This window comes from Eulemur rufifrons, chromosome 16 (genome assembly GCF_041146395.1).
Source record: "Eulemur rufifrons isolate Redbay chromosome 16, OSU_ERuf_1, whole genome shotgun sequence".
Lineage (NCBI taxonomy): Eukaryota > Metazoa > Chordata > Mammalia > Primates > Lemuridae > Eulemur > Eulemur rufifrons.
In genome coordinates this window covers 40,272,995-40,285,510 of record NC_090998.1, presented here as the reverse complement: position 1 = coordinate 40,285,510, position 12,516 = coordinate 40,272,995, and positions in this window count along the sequence as shown.

The following is a 12,516-nucleotide window of genomic DNA, read 5'->3' as shown; positions in this document are numbered from 1 at the left end:
GAGCGGTGGGCTGGGAAATCAGCTCTCCACAAAAAAAAAAAAAAAAGAGAGAGAGCTACAAAAGTCCTGGTTTGTAACATTTGCATTTCCTCGGTGTAAAAACTCCCACGGTATTCAATCAAGCCTGCATTGATGTACAAGATTGGCTCTTGCAAGCAAGGACAAGCTGGCTCCAGCACAACAGTGAGTGAAAAGGTTAGGGAAGGAAGTGACTCTTCTCTGTGTGTACTTTTTTGTGTAGTTTTTTTTTATCAACTTTATTGAAATGTAATTTACTTATAATAAAATGAACTCACTCTAAGTGTACAGTTTGATGAGCTTTGATGAATGCACACACCCTTGTAACCATCACCCCCCACACCCAAATCAAAAGGTAGAACAATTCCATTACCCCAATAGACTCCCTCACAATGCTCCTTCCCGGTCAAGCCCCACACATCCCACCAGCTCTGGCAACCACTTAACTGCTTCTATCACCATAGATTAGATGTATCTTCTTTAGGGTTTCGTACAAATGGAATTGTACAATATACTCTTTTGTGTCTGGCTTCTTCGGCTCAGCATAACGTGTTTGACGTTAATCCATGTTATAGTGCATATCAGCAGTTCATTTCTATCTATTGCAAAGCAGTAGTCCATGGTATGGCTACAGCACAATTTATTGATCCAATCACCTGTTAATGGATATTTGAATTGTTTCCAGTTTTTTACTATCATGAATAAAGTGGTTATGAACATTCATGAACAAGTCTTTGGGTGGACATATATTTTCATTTCTCTTAGGTTAATATATAGGATTAAAGTTTCTAGGTCACATAAATATAAAACTTTATAAGTGCATCTTTATAAAAAACTGATACTTTTTTTTACAAAGTGATTCCAACAGCAGTGGGTGAGCACTTTAGTGATCCGCATCTTTGTCAATGTTTTTTATTGTCACTTTTAATTTTAGTCACTCTTGTGAGTATATAGTGGCATATCATTGTGGTTTTAATATGAATTTCCTGATGATTAATAATGTTGACATCTTTTTATGTGCTTGTTAGCCAGAGTATATCTTCTTTTGTGAACCAAAGCTCCTTGGAGAAATTGTTGATTCCAGAGCTGGAGCAGGAAAGGCAGAAGATGAGCCAGGAATGCCTCGACATGCCAGAGGGTGAGGAAGTGCTTGAAAAACGTGATGAGAGTGTGTCAGAAAGACACAGGGGCCTTGGCTAGAGTGGCTGGAATGTCTGGGTCGGCCGTGCCTCTCTCCGCCGGGGCTCATATCCTGCACTTGTCTCTGCATGCTGGTCTCAGGACAGAATCCCGACAGGACCAAAGTGGAAACTGCGGGGTCTCCCGAGCCTTGCTTGGAAGTCTTACAGCATCACTTCTGCTGTGTTCTACTGGCCAAAGCAAATCAAAACACCAGATCAGATTCAAGGGGCAAGAGTTCCACTGACAAAATCTGTGCCATAAAAATTTTAAATTTAAAAATAATTAAGGAGAATTGGATATTGTAACCCACTGAATAAAATAAAAATCCAAGAGTCCATAGTAATAAAAAAGATAAACAATAGATAAATACTGACTAATAAATATGAAAGGAATGAAGTTTTAAAAGTAATCATTTTGCAACCATCATAGTAAAAATTGATTTGGGCAAGTGCCATCAATACGTGCAAAATCAAGGCAAACGTTGGGGAGGCAGTTTGGTGGACAATACAATATTTATATAGTTTCAAAACATCCACCCACAAATGAGTTATTAACTGCAGAAGGAAAGGTAGTAAATGTGCAGTGGAAAAACCAAGCAACATTATCATCAATAAGGGACAAATGAATATCACAAACTTCCAGATGTGATTTCCCGAGGAAGAATATATAACTTATGTATTGTTCCAGCCAAATATGCATAATGTGCATCTAATCATGAGGCCGCATCAGAGAAATCTACAGTGAAGGGCATCCTATAAAATGACTTATCTATATTTTTCAAAAATATTAATGACTTGAAAAACAAAGACAGACTGAGTTTCTTCCAGAAGAAAGATGACCAAAAAGGGATGAGAACCAAGTGCGGTGCTTCTTTTGGGTTGGATCCTATATAGGGGAAAAATGGCCATGAAAAATATCATTGGGTCAGTTGAAGAATCTGAAATATGTACTGTAGATTGCATGAAAGTAATATGTCAATATTAAATTTCCTGAGTGTGATCACTGTAACATGGAAATTTAAGAGTGTATCCCCATTTAGGAAATGCACATTGATTTAGGAGCAAAGCAACATGGTGTATGAAATCTGCTTTCATGTTGTTTAGAAAAATATTATACGTGTATATATGTACAGTATATATGATACATAACATATGTATATATGTGCATACATATGGGCAGAGGGAGTGATAAAACAAACATGGCAAAATGTTAAAAATTGGTAAATACAAGTAAAGCATATACAGAAGTCTCTGTACCATTTTTGCAACTTTTCTGCAAGTCTGAAATTATTTCAAATAACAAGTTTTCTAAGAACTCAAGAAATAAAATACCACGGCAAGTCAAAGTCATTGCAAATCAGTTATACAGGAGTGAAGTGAGGGCTCTGTTAATGAGGAGGAGATTGGTGTGAACTCGTCAAGGGACAAGAGAAAGGGTGTACCCTGAGCACCTGACAGTCCAGCCCCCAGAGCTAGCCCAGGAGGCACTTGGCCTCTCCCAGCTACTTTGAACGATTTCTGCTTCTTGTGTGGTGAGGTGAGCACCTGGGCTGTGATAACATGGAAACAACTGTTTTGTTTTCTCCCTTCCATTGTTGCACTAGACACATGGGGGTCTGAATCTAGCATCTGGGGATCTGTGACTTGAATGGGAAAAAATCTTTTTTTTTTTTTCTGATTACTAACTGAAAAATTAACATTTTCTTCAATTATGCATGTAGGCAATAAACCCCAGTAGAATTGAATTAGCAGTACTTGTGACTTGTCACCAATAAAACCCACAGAAATGGTCCTATCCCATCACAGCTGCTGCAGACAAACTGAAATATTTACACTCATTGCTACTTGCAACCAAGGCATCTGGATTTGAACAACTCTGAACTGACCCACTGGAGGGCAGACACCATGTTGTTTCAACTCTCTGCATCCCTGTGCACAGGGTGTGGCCCTTAATAGGTGCTCAGACTTGTTTGTTGGAATGAATTGATTTCTATGACTCAGCTAATGTCTCACTATCTGGAAATCCAAAGACCAAAAAAAGATATTTTAAAAAAAGCAAAAAAAAAAAAACAAAACACACCCTTGTTGGAAGCGGAAGTTATTCTGTTCCTTTCTTGACTCCACCAGAGAGGCTGCCACTTGGCCTCTCCCATCTGCCACTGTGCTTCCCTCTGGCTTGCTAACTTCCTCCCTCCCGGCATCAGGCAGCGAGATAGCAGCCACTGAAGAACACGCTATTCTTTGGTGTTTCAGACATCCTGTTTTTCTATGACAACTTTCATTTTAAACAGGGGTCTAGTTTTCCAGCTTGGGCAGCTTATCCCCAAGCTGGGCACACACATTCTATCAGTGGCATAGCTGATTGGCAAAATGGGATAGCTGGACTCTCTCCCCCCATGGCAGGGGTCCCTGAGTGGAGGACACCTGGAAAGAGAAGGTCAGTAGATAAATATTTCACTATAGCAAGAGAAAAAAAAAAAAAAACCCTCTGGGTAAGTGTAGAGCAAAAGCACTTGATAAAATGACTTCTACTGTAAACATATCTGCTATATATTTTTGCGTAATAAACTACCCAAAATTCAGTAGCTTAAAACATTAACAATATTATTATTTCTTATCATTCTGTAGGTTGAAACAGGAGTTCTGCTGGTCTCTCCTGGCCCTACTCCTGAGGCTGCATTCTGGGCTGGATGGTTTAGAACAGCCTCACTCGTGTGTTTGGGGCCCTGGCTAGAGTGGCTGGAATGTCTGGGATGGCCGCGCCTCTCTCTCCGCCGGGTCTCACATCCTGCACTTCTCTCTGCACGCTGGTCTCAGGACAGAATCCCGACAGGACCAAAGTGGAAACTGCGGGTCTCCCGAGCCTTGCTTGGAAGTCTTACAGCATCACTTCTGCCGTGTTCTATTGGCCAAAGCAAATCAAAAGGCCAGCCCAGATTCAAGGGGTGGAGAAATAGTTTCCACCTCTTGATGGGAAAAGAAGCGAAGAATTTGTGACCGTTTTTAATCCACCACATTGTATGAAAAAAGTAGCATCCCAAAACAGTGGGATGCCAACAGTATAAGAAGATGTCAGCATAGCCACAAAAAGTGGACAGGGAACACACATGAATTAAAAGTTATTTTGTTTTTCTGGCTGTGGGGTATCTCCATTGTTTTATTTCTTTTTTCTAGAAAGCGAAGGTCAAGGGCAGAATCGTGAGGATGGTGAAGGGAGTGCAGAAGGAATCACTGAGACACAACAGGGACGAGCAGGCTCAGAGGGGATGGGAAACCGATCTGAAATGCCCAGAACACAAACATGTGCTACCAGAACGAGGGCCAGTGGGTGGACATTCCAGGAAAGCAGATTTTCCGTAATCTAAGGAGACCTTACATTAAGGATGTACGTCAATGAAATGAACCACCGTGAGAGATGAGCCACCTTCCGCCAGGGTGGGCAAGCAGACGTCTCTGACCGCTTTTCCAGAATGCGGAAGCTATTCTCCATCTGGCAGGGCCTCTGGGATTCCTCTCGGCCCTGAGACCTCATGATGCCGTCTCTCTCTATGTATCCTCAGCGTCTGTGATGCTGGGATTACCCAACTGCCAAGCCACCGGGCAGTTTCCGGAGCCTCCATGCCACCAGCCACTGCCCGAAGGATGCCAAACCCCAAATGCCGGTTGAGTGACACCACCTGTACCCATCCTTCCCCAAAGCCTCTGACAGGACAGTCTTGCTCCTTCACTCTGGTTTTGTTCTGAGATTTTCTTCTAAGTTTTTCCAAGAGGAGCTTCCCTTGCCCTGTCCTGAGGTGGGGTGTGTTTCTTTCGGCACAGAGACGACAGCCAGCGTCCACTTCTTTGCACCGGCTTATGGTGGAGTCGTGGACGCCTCTGCACGGCAGCATCCATCTGACCTCACCTGGCACCTGGCTCACAGGTAGGACCAGAAAGGTCCCTGCCGCGTTCATTGTCATGTAGCACCTCCACTTTTCTCTCACTCTCCTCAGGAGTGCCCGGGGCATTAACCTAACCTCTTGTCACTGCCATCCTAGGGGCGGAAGGCGGGCTTCCCTGGTTTGGAGCCACTCCCACCACACCAACAACACGGGGTGTTCCCTATGGGCCAGTGCGTTACACGGATGGCCTCACTTACTCCTGATGACACGATCCTATGAGGCAGGTACAGAAGAGAAAGTGGAGACAGAGAGGTTAGGTAACTTGCTCAGGATTGCACAGCTACCAAGTGGCACAACTGACTCCCAGAGCCCGAGAACTCAACCATGCTCTGTGATAGCCACCACTGACTGAGGGCATGATCTACGCCTGGCAACTTCGTCAGTGTTTTACATAAACTCTCTGATTTAATCCTCATTGCAACAATTCCATGAGGTTTGTATCATCTCCATTGTTACAGATGAAGAAACTGAAGCTCAGAGAAGTTAAGGACATGCTCAAGGACACAGTCTTATGAGTCACAGCGACTGATGAAAAGTGGCCACAAGCTGTTTGGCATGACACAGAGATCTGAGGCCTCTTCTCCCTCCTTCTGAATCTGGGCAGGCCTTTGGCTGCCCTGACCTATTATAGAGGACGCAGAGTAGGGACTGTGTGAAGTCCAGACCTGGCCTTTAAGAGCACTGGCAGCTTGGTCTCTGGGAACGCTGGCAGCTGTGTAGGTCTGGAGAGACTGTGTGGACAGGCCCTGAGGCCACACGGCAGAGAGAGGGGCCGGCTGAGCCCGGCCTTGCAGCTCACCCCCTAATGCACCAGATGTGCAAGTGAAACCTCCTCGGGCCCTTCAGACCAGCGCAGCTGTCAGCCGAATACCACCAAGTGACCTCACTGGATGCCAGATGGACAAAAGAATCGTCTACCCGGCCCTGTCTGAATTCCTGACCCACAAAATCATGTGATATATAACGGGTGCCACTACATTTTGAGGTCGTTTTTACAGAGCCACAGACGACCGGGATAGCAGCAAGGTTTGGAGTTGAACCCAGGCTGTGTGACTCAGAAGTTCATACATTAAGCACCTGACTACTCAGACGATGTTAGCAGCCACCATCAGGCAAAATAAAAACCACAAGCATTCTACTTGTTTTCGTAGAACCGCCTGAACTTGTCCTACACTGCCCGGCAGTGACTCTGTGGCTTCTGTTCAGGAGCCCCTGCCTACAGCTCTTACCTCCGTGACAACGTGGGAAGAACCCGGTTGGACTCCTGGGCTGTGGGATGGGACACACGCCACCAATGGAGGTCCAGTGTCACAGCAGGGACAGTCCATCCTGATTGCCCAGAAGAAAGGGAGCCACATTGGATGACAGGGCTCTTATGCTGGGTTCCAACAAATAACCCCTCCAGAAAGAACAAAGCTAAGTAGCAAAATACAAGATGTGCAGCAAGCACCCAAGCACCAAGGGAGACACAGAGATGACAGGGTAAGAGAAAGAGCTGGGCACAGGCAGCCTTGAAATCTAATCCCAGTTCTGCCAATTTCCTGCTGTGCAACCTTGGGAAAGTTACTTAACCTTTCTGACCACCTTCTTCCTTTTAACAGAGATAAAATATTTATCTTTCAGTATTGCTATGAGGAGTAACATAATCCGCGTGGCATACAGCAGGAACTCGGTGAATGTTAGTTTCCCTTGATCCTCACTCAGGGATTCAGAATACCATTTAACCCCTTTTAGTCTTCAAACATTTCACGGTTTCTGCTCATTAAGCATTTACGATAATTAAAAGGGAGTAGGGAAGAGGGAGAGAGCAAAGTGAAATCAGAACCATATCCGCTTTCTGCAACTGACAGTGAGGAGCTGAGCTCAGACCTCCGTCTGGCCTTGTGAGCCGAGGGTCTGAGTCCCACGTCTCTGCCCCGCCACCTTGGGAGACAGTGGGGCGGGCTGGGGCCAGGGGGCTCACTGCCTGCTCATGCAGGGCATCTCCTCTCTCCCTAGTACGTTTTCCCGAGCCCTGTTTTTAGCAGGCTGCCCACCTGTGCTCCATTTCAGTAGTGATGTCCACTCTCTGATAGTGTTGTCTGTCTGTCTGTCCTGCCTGTGTGGTACTGTGAAGTCTCCTAGGGGCGGAGAAGAGGTTGGGAGACTCCCTCGGTCCAGCTGCCGGAGAAGCACTACCCAACAAGGGGTTTAGGCTCATGCTGCTGCAGCTAATAGGAAATAGCTGCTGTGGATTTCACCATCTGTCAGCCAGCAGGGAGGAGAGAGACGGGGCGCCCATGCACGCTCAATCTTTTTAAGGGCAAGAACCTGGGAGTGGTTTACATCACCTCCAGGTACAAATCATCGGCCAGAGCTCAGTCAACAGACACATCTAGCTGCAAACAGGCCAGGAAACAGGTTTACCTCACACCCAGCTAAAGTTCTGTAGCTTTGGAGGAAGGGGAGACCAGATTCTGGGGAAGAACGAGCAGTCTCCACCTCCTCACTGCACCCCTTCCAGCTCATGTCTAATGTAACAGCATAAATATGTAAATGTTTGCTAGGAAAAAGCCCAACATAGTGATCACTGCAGGACAGGACATTAAAAATAGAAAGATCAGTGACTCGTAGTGTCAGAGAGTGAGGAAGTGCTCAAAAAATAAAAGGATGTCAAAGAGACATGGGAACTAACTTGAAAGAGCTCCACGTGACCAAAGCTGGAATAATTTGAGCAACAAAATAAATAGCGTGGCATTGAATTACAACCCAAAGTATAGGCGATAAATAAGTCTGTATTGGTACAAAATAAGGATTCAATAAATATATGGTAGACAAGGGACAAATCTTCCTTACAGAAGAATTCCAGATAATCCACGTAGATAACCCCCACTTTAGGAGGTAGAAGTTAATTCTTGGACCCCTTGAGTGTGGACTAGACTTAGTGACTTGCATCCAAATAATACAATATGGAAAGGGAAAAAATGGTCACCTTACCATGGAGAAACTCGGAAACACTAACATAACCAAACGACCAAGGTTACCGACACTAGTGATAAGTCATGTAAATTGCATAACCCCTAACACGGCATGATGAGGAGAGAACGTCCCCTCTGTGGTGTTCCTCCTAAACACCCATAACCCTGCTCTAATCGTGAAGGAAATGGCAGAAAAACCTAAATTGAGAGATATTCTAAGACAGAAACTAACATAGACCAGAGATGGCTAAGGAGACAGGATGACCAAATGCAAAGTGCTACCCTAGATTGGATCCTGGAAGTAAATACTGTAAAAACCACTGAAATCCAAATAAAGTCTAGAGTTTAGTTAACAGTAAGGTGCCAATGTTGTTTTCTTAGTTTTAACAAATGCACCATGGTAACGTAAGATGTTGATGTTAGGGGAAACCGGGCAAGGGGAAGTGTGGGTACTGTCTGTATTATCTTTACAACTGTTCTGTAAATTTAAAATTATTCCAAAACAAAAGATTTATTACTTTATATGTGTATGTTACGTATATAGCTCTGTATGAGTGTGTGCACGTGTGTGTGTGCGTGTGTGTGCATGTGTGTGTGTGTGTGTGAAGATGATCCAGGTCTAGACTAAGTACCTTTGCATCAGTAACTATGCAGCTCTTGTGACTGGGACACCCAGGGTGAGAAATACTGCTTCCTTGGTGACCTAATACATGCACATGGTCATGTCTGGAACCACGCTCACCATACCCCTCACAATGCATTGTGTGTCTCCTTGTCTATTCTATTCCATTTCCTTTTTCCAATGGTGGTTTCACCCACTAGTGAGCTTCTCCCTGGGACTCTGCCTGCCGTGACCAGCTCCCCAACCTCATCTCCCACCATGCCCAGCACACTGCCGGGCACCAGGGCTCTATCCTTACTGTTGCTCCTGCCTGGACACCTGTTACCCAGAGACGGGTGTAGTTTAGTCCTTTGCTTTATTTGGGTCTCTGCCCAAACACCACCCCTTCAGAGAGGCCTCCCGTGGCTACCCTGTCTAAAGGGAACCCAGCCACATGCATAACCCCATCACCCTTTGCCCCCTTACCCTCCTTCTGTCTTTGCAGCCCTGATCTCAGCCTGATACTATGTCACATATGAGTGCCATGTGTTTGCTTATTGTCTTTCTCCCTGCCTAGAAAGCCAGCCAGACGAAGCAGGGCCTCCACCTGTTTTGCTCGCTGCTGTATCCTGCTGCCAGTGCACAGCAGCCGCTAAATAAATGTCACTTGCTTGAATTCTCTAAGTTTCTAGACACAAGTGGAGAAAATATGACTAAACCTCCCTTTCCCCTCTCAACGATGGGCTCAAACCCAGCTTCCCCAGTCTCTTGCATTAGTGCTGTGTTCTCTGCCACCCACACCACCTCCCGCCCCCCCCCCTAGCGTGTGCCCAGCTTTTCTAGACTGGCTTCTCTTTGCCCGTATGCGGCGATTCCTCCAGACTTCTCAGCAACATTCTTATTTCCAGCAAGAATAAGACAGGAAAGAAGAGAGAAGGAGGAGGAGGAGGAGGAGGAAAGATGACGCGTTGGCTTTCCTTCCCCATCACCATCTCAATAAAAAAGTTGTCACTCTTGGCCATCAGGTTTCTACAGGGCTCCCCCGTTCCATATCCCCTGGCTTTGACATGCTCTACCCGTGTCTAAATTGCATAAAATGACTTCAGAGTTCTCTTTGACAGCATTCTGTAGCTCAGTGTTTTCTGACTGGATTCTACCTCTTAAAGGCTGTGCTTTTTGTCCTCTTTTGACCATTTTGAGAGGAAAATTATTTCCTCACAATTATGGGTTTAAAAGGGGGATTCAGTTGTTAAGTAGAGAAGACAAGGAACATATCAGTGTGAGCAACTGTTAGGAGTTAATATTCTGTAAGCAGAATATTAATGTTTGTATAAAAGGGGACGGTGGAGAATACATATTCAGTTTTTGCTTGTAAATCCATAAAATACAAGGAAAATATACACAAAAAATGAATAACATTGTTTCCCTCTGGAGGGTTCCTTCAGAGAAGGAAAACTTCATGGTTACCTATTCCAAGCATTGAATCAACCAATTAATCACAAGGGATTTGCCTGTGCAGGTGGACTAGGAAGTACATTCAGTCGTGTTCTGGAGAGGAAAGCAGCGTGTCTCTGGGTGCTCGTTTGTATCTGGAAGGTGAAGACTGTGATATCATCTAGGATGAAGTTGTGCAGCAGCTGGGGAAGAACGATCTTTGATACTCAGGGCCATTTTAAGAACTTGTAAGCCCCAGGGACTCCTAGTTTTATTATATTAAATATATTAATATTAAAATGGTCACGCCTGTAATCCTAGCACTCTGGGAGGCAGAGGCGGGTGGATCGCTTGAGGTCAGGAGTTCAAGGCCAGCCTGAGCAAGAGCAAGACCCCATCTCTACTAAAAAATAGAAAGAAATTATCTGGACAGCTAAAAATATATATAGAACAAAAATTAGCCGGGCATGGTGGTGCATGCCTGTAGTCCCAGCTACTTGGGAGGCTGAGGCTGAAGGATCACTTAAGCTTAGGAGTTTGAGATGGCTGTGAGCTAGGCTGATGCCATGCACTCTAGCCCGGGCAACAGAGTGAGACTCTGTCTCAAAAAAATAAATAAATAAAATGCACTCACATCTTATATTAAATATAATTTGCCCAGAAGATATGAAAGTTTTATAACTTTGCTTTGGAAATTATTTGGCCATGAGTAATATATAACTTACAACTGGCTACAATTACTCAGGAGTCACTGTCTCTACCCAAGAATTCTTAGGAAGTGAGAAAAATCTAACCCACAAATTCTTTTCAAATGAAATAAATATTCACAAATGCTAAATTTAGCAATGGATGAAGTTGATGTAATTAATGTTATGTTGTTCTGACATCTAATTAAACATTTATTAATTTTGTTTTACTGGGCTTTGTTTTTTGCATCTGGACCCAATAATTCCTTTCTGGGTCCTACAAGATCAAATGGCGCTATTAATACATGCCCCCAGAACTGTCCTTCCGGAACATCTACCCCAGGGTAAGTGGGTCTTCAGTACCCTTCTACTTCCCTCCAACCACCAGGCTCTCCCCAGCCTTGCCCACTCAACTATCTTCAGAGGTTGCTCATGCTCAACCCTCTCCTCCTTCATTCTTTACCCTTAGTCCTTTTCTAATCTTTCTTTGCCACCCAAAAACATTTCTCACAACACCTCTGCTCTCTGAGCTCTGGGATCTGCTAATGTGCTAATGCCCTAAATAGTTAATGACTCACAGTCCAGGCAACTTGTTTACATCTTCTCATAGTTACATTTTAATTGAGCCTTTTTGGAGATACAACATTTGAATTCCAAGGACTTTCTTTAAAGAAAGATGTGAATTTAGAACTTAGGTGTGGGAGACATTTCTAGGCAGGTGCAAAATCCTTTGGGAGTAAATTTCAACAACAACTAAAAATCCTTGTCCTCTGGGAGCTCACAGATTAGCTGGAGAGATAACATGTAATACATAACCAGGACACAAGGTAGACAGCACCCCATTAGGAAAGTGTAAATGAAGGGTGGTGAGAGCTTGCAGTAAAGAACTTGCTTCCAGGTTCAGGAATCAAAGAAGGTTTCCTGGAGGAGGTGACATTTAAGTTGGACCCTAAAGGATGCGTAGGAGTTGAGTGGGGTTTTGGAGCCCACCTGCTTCTGGCTTCTTCCCTCCTAACAAGCTGCTGTTCACGAGTTCCTCCAGCAGAGGGCAGGCTGAGCAAAGATGGGAAGGAAAATCCGATTCTTTAGCCAAGTCTCACGTGGGTCTCTGCACACCCAGAACTGTGTAGACAGCTTTCTAGGCTTACTAAGAAGGGTGAGTCCTCTCTATGTGAGTTTTGAAATTGTTTACCCCAAGTCTGGACTCCAGATTTACCCCTCTGGTTTTGCCCAGAATTGGCAGTGGATTTACATTTTCTATCAGTTTCCCAGGGTTTGGGGCGGTCTGAAGCCTGGTGCATTGTCTCCGTGGACACTAACATACCCATGCTAGAGAAGCCAGGCCAGGCAGGGTTGGGCAGTTCAGGCTGGGGAGCGGGAGAGGAGTGCCTCTCTGGGTTGCCACGGAAACAGGTCTAGCTCATTTCCCCTTCCTCCGGAAGAAGTGTAAGCCAGGGTACCCCCAGTGCTTTGGTGCTTGAGGTGTCTCCCTGTCTTAGGTCATAGGAGACAAAGATTCATGCACGAGTGGTTGACTAAGGAAATATTCCCAGGAAGATCGTACAAGGCAGTGTTGGAAAAAGCAGAATAGGGATGGAGTAAAAGCCAGGCAAGGGCTTGGTTTGCGGGGAGCTCTGGAGTACCCCTTCCAGCCCAGAGCTTGCCCCACCTCAGCCTGGGGGACGTGAACTCTCAGCC